Source organism: Chelonia mydas, chromosome 1 (assembly GCF_015237465.2).
Source record: "Chelonia mydas isolate rCheMyd1 chromosome 1, rCheMyd1.pri.v2, whole genome shotgun sequence".
NCBI classification, from domain to species: Eukaryota; Metazoa; Chordata; order Testudines; family Cheloniidae; genus Chelonia; species Chelonia mydas.
In genome coordinates, this window is record NC_057849.1 from 280216227 (window position 1) to 280228472 (window position 12246).

Sequence of the window (12246 nt, forward strand, 5' to 3'; positions counted from 1 at the left end):
TTTATATTTACATTTTTATTAGAGAAGCCAACATTGGAAGCCTGACATTTTGCTTAACCCACAAGCACTCTTTAGAGTTATTTCCTCCTTAGAGCTATTGAATGCAACCCATCTAACATCAGAGAGTAGCTTGGCAGCACTTCTCACTCAATGTGGGTGAAAATCCTAAATAGCGTAGCATGTACATAAAGGTATTGGAAACCTTCTTTAAAAGTTAGAAAGGTTTGTTCCCCACATTCTCCATCTCTCTTTCCTGGATGGCCCCACAGGAAAGCTTTTGGTGAGGGTTGGATAGCAAACACTCAACATGCCATTTTCAGACTGAAAATATTAAGAAATAACAAAGGAAGGAAAGCAATGGCAATAGCAATACCATATATAGTTTTGACATCTGAGACCAGATTCAAAAAAGGAAAGAATAATTATCTTAGCTATTATAGCCTTGTTAGTCTAACTTCTGGCCTTCTACAATAACCCTATGACAGAAAAAAAAAATACCCGCTAAACACTGAAGACCCCATCCTGAAGGAGTGCTGAGCACATCTCAGCCAAAGACTAGAGCAGGTATGTGTATAAACGTGGCAGTCTCCAGCTTCCAGGGCTGATTTACACAAATCCAGCTCCCTGGTACAGTTTAGAACAGCTGGACACTAATTTACCCCAGCTGCCCACACCCAAAGGGCTGTCCCAGAAGCCGTGTTCCCTTTAATTCCAGGCACAACCCTGTGTAGAGTCCAGGAGGTGGCAACATAAGCAGCCACTTTGATGGTTCTGTGGCACCAAAGGACCCTTAAAGGGTGGATGAAACTGACTTTAGCCCTGCTTTGCACTGCCAGCAGAAAGAAAAGCAGCTGAAGCAGGTCTGAAGATCTGGCCCCTTGAGGACAACAGAGCCATACACAGCAGAGATTTATAAAAACAAATCGTGTAAACATATTTACTAGTTTTTTTAAAAACAAATAGTGGATGAAGGAAATGCAACATGTAAGCCTTCTGTCAGGTGCTGATGGCAAAAACAAGGGCTGGGTTCAAAATATCACAGAGCAGGGTTCTCTCTCCTTGGATTCCTTGCTGCAAAAAATCCTCTCACACATCAGTGGCAAGTTCAAAACCGAGTGCTTCATTTACAGTGCCATACACGTCCTTGTCCCCCACAGCATCAGGCTTTTACCTTTGCACTAAGCACAGGGCAAGAAATTGCACCTCCCTCAGATCCCAGTTTCTCTAGCCCTTCCTTTTAACCTTTCCTTTTTTAACTGCCCTCAGCTGATGAGCTGAATCACCTTGCTAATTGCTTAATCATGCAGTCCTTAGCCAATTATCTCCGCAGTTTCTCCCAAGCAGGGGACGCTGGCCAAGTACATAGAGTGGTGAGTCAGACTTGGCTACTCACACTCTGTCACAGGGTCCCTCCTCTTCCACAATAACTAAAACATTGGCTCATCCCTTCGCCCAGAGTCATACTCAATTTCAACCCATGGGTAAAAGACAAGAAATTTTCCATGGTCCCCCTTAGCAGGCAGTTCTTCCCCCAATCACAAGCAGTCTTGAGTATATTTGTGTAAATATTAAATATTTGTTCCCCTTGTAGGTACTTATAGACTGTGATCAAGTCACCCCTTAACCTTCTCTTTGTTAAGCTAAAGAGATGGAGCTCCTGGAGTCTATCACTATTAAGTGAGATTACAAATTCTTTAATCATTCTCCTGGCTCTTCTTTGAGCCCTCTCCAATTTAACAACATCGTTCTTGAATTGAATTGTCTGAACATCATTCAGAACTGGGAACACCAGTGCCAAATACAGAGTTAAAGTAACCTTTCTACTCTTGCTTGAGATTTCCCTGTTCATGCATCCAAGGATTGCATTACACCCAGTTTACCAAGCGATCCAGATTGCTCTGTACTAGTGATCTGTCCTCTTCCGTATTTATCACTCCCCCAATTTTTGTATCACCTGCAAACTTTATCCAGTTTTTAATCCATTTAATTTATGACATGTTAATTTTATATTCTATTTTTTTAAAACAAAAAGTCTTGCAGCATCAAGTAAAACCAGTTACAGAAGTCTAGAGTATATTATATCACTGCTATTACCTTTATCAACCAGACGTGTAAAAAAAGAGGATCTGTATAATTTGACAGGATCTATTTTCCATAAACCCATGATGATTTGCATTACTTATATTACCCTCCTTACTTATATTACTCTCCTTTAATTCTTTATTAATCAAGTCCTGCATGTGCTCTGCTATCTTGCCATCTGGGGTCAGGGAGAGCTGTACTGGCAGCTGTAGGGAGCCGTAGCAGACCCTTCACCTGTCCCTGGCCCGTGACCCTGCCCCCTGGGTCCATCACCCAGGGCAGATGTAGGATCCGCACCATGGTTCCTCACAGCTGCCTGCCCAGCTTTTAATGTCAGAGCCCTGCACAGATACAAAATTTGTATTCACAGCTGAGCGGCTAGCTGCAAAAATGGTCCCTGGATATAAAGCTGATAGCCGCAGATTTGCGAGCTCTACTTACAAGTGGATATAGCAGGGCAGATCCTCAGCTGTTGTGAATTGGTGTAACTCTACTGAAGCTGATTAACTTCAGCAGGAGATCTTGCATGTGCAGCACTTTTGAAAAGCAGGGCAGTGACTAAGTATGTATTTGGGAACCTAGCTTTATTATCCTATTTTTGAAAATACTGGCCCACCTATGCAGTGGAAGGTGCACTCTTGCATTCATTAGGATATAAACTGGAATGTCAAATACACACGATACCTCTAACCTCTGAATCTGTAAAATTAGGATAAACATAGGTGGGGAAACTAAGGCAGAGAGGTTGACTCTTTCTATGGCCTTGAGAAATTCATTCAATGTCAGAGCTGAGATTAGAAATCAGGGGTGAAATGTTGACCTCAATGAAGTTATTGAGAGTTTTGCCATTGACTTCAATAAGGCCAGGATTTCACCCCAGGAGTTCCTGCATCTAGTTCCTGGGCTTGGGACTACAATTATTATAACCTTGATTCAGTAAAGCATTTAAGTGCAATGCTTTACTGAATCAGTGCCCCTCTTATTACAGAATCTTATAATCTTGTTAGTCTGCATTTTGCTAATCAGTACATTTCATAATTTGTACCAAAAAGGGACCTTTTTCCCAGAAAAGCTTTACTTGCTGGTTGCTATCAAATAGCAATGAGGTCTCATATTAAGAATCTGTTAAATTCTACAATAAATACAATAAATTCTACAACAATTCTGTAATAAATTGTACTGTACATTTACTAGAACATTTTATAATTCCAATACAAATAACAAAAACTTAAGCACAATCATCAAAACAAATGATAAAAATACATTTTTGTGATGCATGATCCTTGCTTGTTTGTTCTGGCTATTTGTTAATGTATTGATTTGCAAAATCCACTAATTTGCAATGGCAGCTACTGTGTTATTTTTGAGGGCTCCAGGAAAGGGGAGGATGTGGAAGTTGGATAGAGGGGAAGTTGAAATAAAACAAAATTAAAGTCTGATTTTTCAAGTGGAAAGAATCTTGAGAAATAACTCACCTCCAAGCCATGATTAAATAATAAATGCAAAGAATGGTAGAAGCACTTAGAATAATATATTATTGATGAAGAATAATGAATTGAGTCATTTACTATTCACACATTTCAAGTGTAGTAATATATAGAGAGAGTTTTCATTAAAATTGTCTTTACGTGATTTAAACTTGAAAAAATATAATTATTTTGATATATTCCATGTTAATTTCCTTGTAGATGAAAGTAATATTAATGCTGTTCCCTGCAGCAGAGAGAATATAATCATGCCTGTACATCTCCGATTAACTAATAATCCTGCAGTATCTACTGGCTATTTATAGGGAGATATTCAGTTGGTGATAGAAAATCCACCTAGAAGAGGGTTGCAGATGTGTAAGGAGTCTCAAACTCAGTCAGTCACAGAATACATGGAGTCCTATTTGTGCTGGTTAATGAAATAGTCTTCAATACTGACCATTAAGAGCTTTTATAAAACACTCCTGGAACCCTTCATACTATACATGCTATGAATATGTAGAGAACCCGAACCTTTGCCCAAATATCAAACTAAATCTGTTTTTGGGGTTTGAAAAAGTTCAGTTAATTCTTTTCTTTCCCCTCCTTTATTTTCTGTACTCCCTGATTTTGTCCAGAACCAGGACTGGAAACTCTCATTTCAAAGTGCACTAGGGGCTTAGAGTGTGTGGCAGCAGGGTCCATACCAACATTTTGTGTGCTGGCTAGTGACGGGTAGACTTACATCCCAGCCTGTCAAAAACGAAGTGTTCATTTTTAGGCAAGCCCAAAGTAATGAAATATGGTAGGAAAAGCTTTTCTTGTGGCATTTCCAATCTGGGTGAAGGCAGCAAGTCATGGAAATTTCACAGCACCGTCTGTTCTTGTGAGATGCCCACTCTGAGATCTAGACCAAAGCTGTACAAAGAAGCTTTTGGACAAGTCCACAATGTACCTGAACTGAACTCTGGATTTTAGCATGTCACTGGTTATTATTCCAACCCATCTGTTCTAGAAAGAGTTGAAATTAGTGATGGATGGATTAAAGGTTCAGTTCCAACCTTATCTGAACTTCTTGGGTTCACAAAAATGAGCTCTAAATTTCACAAGTATAGCCCTTTGTGTGAGATGCTACATTTACTTCATCAGTCAGGCCAGAAACATCATGAGATCAACCTTTCTTATGGTACTTTGGCAAACTTGCTTCAGCTGCCGTGTGGACCTAGGAAGTTCAGACATGCATAAAATGAAGAATAATGGGAGATGTTAGAATAAAAAATATTTGAAATGTCATAAAAGTATCATATTTTTGTTCAGGTCAAGTTTGAGGCAAGGGTTTGGGTTTGTTTTTATTTTATCTGTACCTGTTTACTAAGCCCTAATTTTAAGTTGTTTCAGTTCAGACAACGGACAAAAGTTTATGATTGTTCGAATGTTTTTGACTGACATGGCTCACCCATCTCAGACTGTGTAATCACAATGATTTCTTCTGGCCTTCACATCTATGTATCCTAATATATTTATGATTGCTTTAAAAGTGTCAAAAAGTTTGAGTCTGAGTTTTAAGCCAAGGTTCATGATGTGTTGAAATTCTGTCTGTCTTCTGTCTGTCTCTCTCTCTCTCTGCAGTACTGAAGCCTAAACAGTTACTATGCATCCTGGTTTGTTATGTAGTATAAATGGGGCCCCATATAGTCTGTGCTTCCATGAATGTTGAATTTGCCAGATTCCTTGCATAGCTGCAACCTGATTTTAAAGGGTTCCCCCCGCCCCGCCCTTAGATAGGCACATATCCAATATAAATGGTGTCTGGCAAGAGATAACTAGGCTAGATTTTCATATATTTAGGATGGAATCTCAAACCAGGCTTCTTGTGTGGCTCCATTTTTAACTTATTTACTACAAAAGCTTTTTGTAAACTCTTGTGTTTCTCCTCAGGCCCTGAGCCTGCACATCTTATTCTTACTGTGAGATCATACTTCCCCTTTCCCTCCGATCCCAAATTTCTACACAGAAAAATGCCCCTGCTCAAAATCATATTAAGTAAGCTCCATTGTTGTGCTTATGTTAGTGCTGTGCCCTCTAGTGGTAAACGATAAATCAGCTCCACAGACAAAAGGGGACAAAGATTGGAAAACCTGGAGAGAAAAACAGACACTAAATTGAAGGGAATGACTGAAAAAGACAGCATAGATTTAACTTGTACTCGTATTGCTAGTATGCTGCTTTTACCCACTGTGCTATTTTTGATTATTCTGTGCTAGTACATGCAGCTGGAAGCCCTGATGTCGATCTCATTCTGACATGACTCCTTTGGCTTCAGTGGAGTGACTCCAGATTTACAAGGGGACTAGGATTAGGTGCAGAAATGAGAGTGCAGTAAAAAAGAGCTGCACTGCGTAATGGAAGCAGTAGTGTGGTAACAGAACAATGTGCACTGTTCCTTTGGCTTCCACAGCAGTACAGAAAAGTTCCAAATGCAGAGAGACACAGGCCCAATTGTGTCTACTTGTTTACAACACATGCACAAACACAGTCACTTTAGTGACGTGATTTCATTGTGTGTCACAGCCACCAAACTGACCGCAACTCAAGGTGAGAGGTTAAATTCTGAGATGTTTCTATGGGTTTAATTTGATCGAGTTGTGCCCACAACACTCCTTTTAACAAAAGCTGTGAGAGAGACCTGTAATTCACCTTCAATTGCACTGTCTTCATTTCTTTGTTTTCTGCTTGCAGATACAGCCCTGTTAAAAGTTATTGTCTTTATTTTATTCGGTGAGAAGAGGAAAACCAGCCCAGTCTGAACTACCTGGAGCTTACGCCTTAACACAGGAGAAGGAGGGGCCAGTGGTGAGAAATTCTGAGTGCTCTAGGTTCCTCTATATTTAGAAGAAAGAAAGAAGTGGCAAATGGCAGTAAACTGAAAATCAGGACCAGACAGAAAATGAGAGCCATGGATTCAGCATCACTAACATAAGTCTTAAACCTATCTCGCTTACCTCCTCCCCGATGTGATTAATACTTTTCCCTTTCCTTGTAAGCGCTGGGGGCCTCCTAAAAGGTGGCATAGAGCACTCACCATGGCAGAAAAGAGTGGGAGGTTATGGGATCTTTTCTGAAGTGTAGTGAAATTGAATTTGCTTTTGTTTTTGAGGAGACTGATAAATCAGCAGCAGAGTGTAAGATTTGTGAGCCTTGCTACAATGCAATGAAGAGCTTTGCACACCAGTTACCTGGAAATGAATTATAAATACCAGAGGCAAGGAGGTCTTCCAAGTCAAGAAGATTCAGCTGCCCCCTAAGAGATGGCAACAATGGCGTTAGTATATGGTTGTTGGCAGCACTTTGGATTACTCTAGACTTGGTTAGATGTAGAGGTGTACTAGGAATGAAATACCTGCTGCCCTTAGGTCAGGTTCAACACACCTGACATATCTGTAGACATAGCAAAATGGCCAAGGCTGCCACTGTGAGGAATTGGGGCTATATTTGTATAACTTATGATTAGGACCCAACCAAATTCACAGCCATGAAAAACGCATCACAGACCATGAAATCTGGGCTCCTTCCTTGAAATCCTGGTCTCTTGTGTGCTTTTACCCTATACTACACAGATTTCATGGGGGAGACCAGCGTTTCTCAAATTGGGGGTCCTGACACAAAAGGGAGTTGCAAGGGGGTTGGAAGGATTTTTTAAGGGGTGGGACACAGTATTGCCACATTAATTCCTGTGCTGCCTTCAGAGCTGAGCGGCAACTGTTGGCTGGGTGCCCAGCTCTGAAGGCAGTGCCCCACCAGCAGCAGTGCAGAAGTCAGGGTGGCAGTACCATACCATGCCATGCTTGCTTCTGCACTGCTGCTGCTGGTGGCTCTGCCTTCAGAGCTGGGATCCCAGCGGGTAGCCACAGCTCTCCAGATGCCCAGCTCTGAAGGCAGTGCAGCCGCCAGCAGCAGCGCAGAAGTAAGGGCAGCAGTACCACAACACCCCCTACGATAATCTTGCAACCCCCCCCCAACTCCTTTTTTGGGTCAGGACCCCTACAAATACAACACTGTGAAATTTCAGATTTAAATAGCTGAAATAATGAAATTTCTTATTTTTAAAATCTTATGACCATGAAATTGACCGTAAATTTAGTAGGGCCCTAAATTCTGATTGATCTTGTGAAGCTGTATTATGAAAAACTTCTGTGTAATGAGCACCTATATATAAGACAGGAAAAGGAAGTGAGGGGCAGGAGAGAGCAAAGTCACAGAAGTTGGGAAGAGGCTCCATGAAGGGGAGAGAGTGGCTAGCATGCAACAGCCTGAATGAGGAGGGGACACCTTGCCTGCCTATCTTCATGGACCTAGATAAAAAGAAAAGGAGTACTTGTGGCACCTTAGAGACTAACCAATTTATCTGAGCATAAACTTTCGTGAGCTACAGCTCAAATAAATTGGTTAGTCTCTAAGGTGCCACAAGTACTCCTTTTCTTTTTGCGAATTCAGACTAACACGGCTGTTACTCTGGACCTAGATAGTTCCCCAAGGATTCACAAGGGAAGGGTGAGATTGTCATTTCAGATTTTTATTGTTTTGTATGATCTGTATTTTGAAGAAGAACAGAGAGAATCCTTCTACACTGACATTTATATAAAATATTGTCATCCATTCCAAATACAGCTAAGATAATCCTTTTAGGAAACTTTAACACAAGAGTTGGCCAATGTTCTAATGTATGATGTAGCACCATTGGGAAGGAAGGAGTGGGCAAGACCAATTCCAGTGGCACCCTTCTACTCAGCAAATGTACAGAGCATGACCTTGTGATCACAAACACAATCTCCAGACAAAGCAACAAGTACAAAAAAACTTGGCAACACTCCCACTCAAAATAGTGGCACCTCCTAGACTGTCATTGTAAGAACACAGGATCTAAGATGTCCAGATCACCTATGTCATGAGAGGAGCTGATGTTTGCTCGACTGAACACGGCCCGGCAAGGTCAGTCATGTCCATCAGGATTTCACCAAAACATAGAAAGCAATCCAAATCATACAGACAACAATACAACATCCAAAGATTTAAATCCTCAGTGCGCCAAGAGAACTTCCAAACACTCCTCAGTGAAAAACTGGCCACATGCACACCTGGAAATAACAACACAGGTGTCGAAGACTGGGAAGCCCTAAAACAGACCATCCATGAGGTTTGCAAGGAATCCATCGGCCTTGCTACCTGCCGCCATCAGGACTGGTTTGATGACAACAACAACACTGAGATTACATCCCTTTCGGACCAGAAGAGAAAAGCTTTCTGCGACTGGCAAAACCAACCACCATCCCATCAGAAGCAGAGCTCTTTCCATCAGCTTAAAGCTGAAGTTCAAAGGAGGATCTGAGAAATCAAAAACAAATGATGGGAGGACAAAGCAAAAGAAATCCAAACATGCACTGACAGACATGATATGCGGAGCTTTTTTTGTGAGACAAAGACCCTGTACGGACCAAGCTCATGTGGCCTCACACCTGAGCCCTGAAGATGGTAGTACCCTTCATAAAGATAACGAATCCATCAAAGAGCACTGGAAGGAACACTACCAAAAGCTTCTAAATCGAGAACTGACTGTGACTGACGACACCATCGACTCCATCCCTCAGCACCCAATCTGGGAAACTCTTGACAACCCACCAACACCTGAGGAGGTCTGCAAAGCAATTAAACAAATGAAGAACAATAAAGCACCAGGTCCTGATGGCATACCTGCTGAAGTACTGAAAGTGGGGCGAGAAACACTCAATAACAAGCTTCATTTGCTGCTCCTCAAAATCTGGCACACCAAAGAAATCCCTTCTGACTTACGTAATGGTAACTTTTTCACTATTTTCACAAAGGGAGACAGAGCTGACTGTGTCAACTATCAAGGCATGGCCCTCCTGTCCATCACTGGGAAGATACTTGCTAGAATCTTACTGAATTGCCTGCTCCCTCTTGCAAAGGAAATACTTCCAGTGTGGTTTCAGACCATCGCAAGGCACCACCAACATGATTTTCACAGCCAGGCAGATCCAGGAAATATGTCAAGAACAATATCAGGAGCTGTGCATGGCCTTTATCTATCTGACCGAAGCCTTCGACTCTGTCAGCCATGAGGCTCAGTAGAAAATCATGTCAGAGTTTGGCTGCCTAAGTAAATTTATCACCATTGTAAGACTTATCCACAACCAGATGACTGCCTCCATCCTGGGCAGTGGCTCTACCTCTGAGCCCTTTGTCATCCGAACTGGGGTAAAGCAAGGCTGTGTAGTGGCACCCACCCTTTTCTCCATTTTCTTAGCAGCTATGAAAACATTAACCCAAGACTGTCTACCATAGGGCATTGGCATCCACTACTGGACTGACGGCAACCTCTTCAACCTTTCTTGTCTCTGTGCCAAAACTAAAATAATATCAGCAACAATAACCAAACTTCAGTATGCAGATGGTTGTGCTATAGTTGCACACTCAAAGGAGGATCTACAAACAGCTTCTCTGAAGCTTACAAAAGCCTAGGGCTAACTCTGAACATTGGGAAAAAAAAATTCTCCACCAGCCAGTCTCCAGTCAATCATCAGACCCAACAAGGAAGATCTACACTGTCGAAGAAAAACTGGAAAATATAGAATACTTTGCCTATGTTGGCAGCCATCTCCCACAGAGGGCAGACATAGATGTCAAGATTCAGCACAGAATCTGCTGCACCAGCCTTGCCTTTGGCAGACTCTTGCCAGGTGTTCAACAATCACAACATCAGAACACATACTAGTCTTAGTTTATAAAGCAGTGGTAATCCCAACTCTCCCCTCCAGCTGTGAAAAAATGAAAAACCTGGAGCACCAGCACTATCTTTGGAAGATCCTCAACATAAAGTGGGAGGATCGTCCTGCTAATGTCAGTGTCCTCACAGAAACCAACATAGAATCATAGAAACATCTTCAGTGTTGAGGCCCTGATTATCCAGCACCAGCTGATGTGGAGCGGGCACTGTGTGCGCATGCCTGATGTACGCTTACCAAAACAACTGCTGTACTCCCAACTCACCAAAGAAAGGAAATGGGGAGGCCAAAAGAAATGCTTTAGACACCCTCAAGATAAACATCAAGAGATGTGGCATTGACACCACACACTGGGAGACAGCAGCCCAGGATAGGGATAGCTGGCAAAGACTAGTCAGAAAGGCACGACCACTTTTGAGGAAAATCGCCTTGCCCTGGTCACAGAAAAACACCAGAAAAGAAAGTTAATACAACTGTCATGCAGCAATCATGGCCCAACTCTGTCTTCCAACCCCACCTGCAATGTGTGCCACCAAGCCTGTGGCTCAAGGAGCAGATTCCTCAGTCACCAAAGGACCCATGAAAAATAAAACCGGTGAAAGATCATCCTCAACCTTGAGGGATCGCCAACCATGATGATTCTCTTGTGCTTTACACTATTAAACATAAAAGAGCATAAAGGTCTTGGACTGTACAAAGTGTGTGTACGTGCTGACTGCTTCCTCACTGCTGTGTGCCCTTGAGAGAGCTAACTTCTACATCAGAAGCTTCACACCCGTTGGGATGCACTCAAGTACCAGGGAGTTGAAAGGGTAAGCACTGAGCCCGGGGGGGGGGGGGGAAGGGGCTTAGCGGCTCGAAAGAAGATTTCAGCACTCAGAGGGAAATGCCAGATAGAAGGCCTGTGCCCTAAGATCATGCCTAGGGATCCCAAGATTGGGGAGTGGCTAGATTCCAATCAGGCTCCAGGAGCTTGAAATACCCCAGGAATTCAGCACAGGCTTGAATTCCCTTCATACTAGTCCTAGTGGGTTGCCAGGAAGAGGCGCTCTCTAGGAACTGAGCAGCCATGAATCTATATTAGTCCTTAAGGTACTACCATGGAAGGTATTGATCTCTTTGAATGATGTCACAGAATATGCTGCTGTTGCTACTTTGAATAATGACGACATGATGTTTCCCCCACAAAATACAGCTTTTCAGAACAGACTGCTTACTGCTGACAAAAACAAGAGGAAAGCATTCAAGTTTGGGAAACAGATCCAATTCCTAAAATATCAAACTGTTCATAATGAGTCTCCAGGTGCACCCTGTGTTTACAGATACCTGCCCAGAGCCAAATGTGTTCTATCTATCTTCACTTGCATTAAAAGCCATCAAGAAAGTACTATTCTATAGGCAAGCCAGTCAATAGACATTCAGAATTCACATCCCTATGAATTTACATGAAGCTGTTCTGAGGGATTCTGCAATGTAACCTTCCAGTACAAATGAGAAAGCACCTAACCAATGTTCTGTGCTGTACCCAAACACGAGAGGCACAGGAAGGCCATTAAGAATGGATTCCTCAGTTTCTGCTCTAAGCAGCTTTTTTCCTCTTCTTGCAAAAAAAAAGGCATTCTACAAATATTTCCTCCAAATTTTTAAGACTTTGACACAAATAAAAGGCCAGTTTCTCATTTCCAGTCTGGCTATTTTTTGTAGTATTGGGGTCTGTGCTCTTAAGGGCAGAACTTCCCAGACAGAGATTCTGGGTTGAGTGCTGTGGAGCTCCTGTTGTTGGGCACAGCCAATTAGAACCATAGTGGACGTAGAATAAAGTAGAGGTCTTTTAAGCATCTAAGCACTGAGTGAATACCAAATACCACACCTTGCACCACTGAATGTAAAGCAGCTGG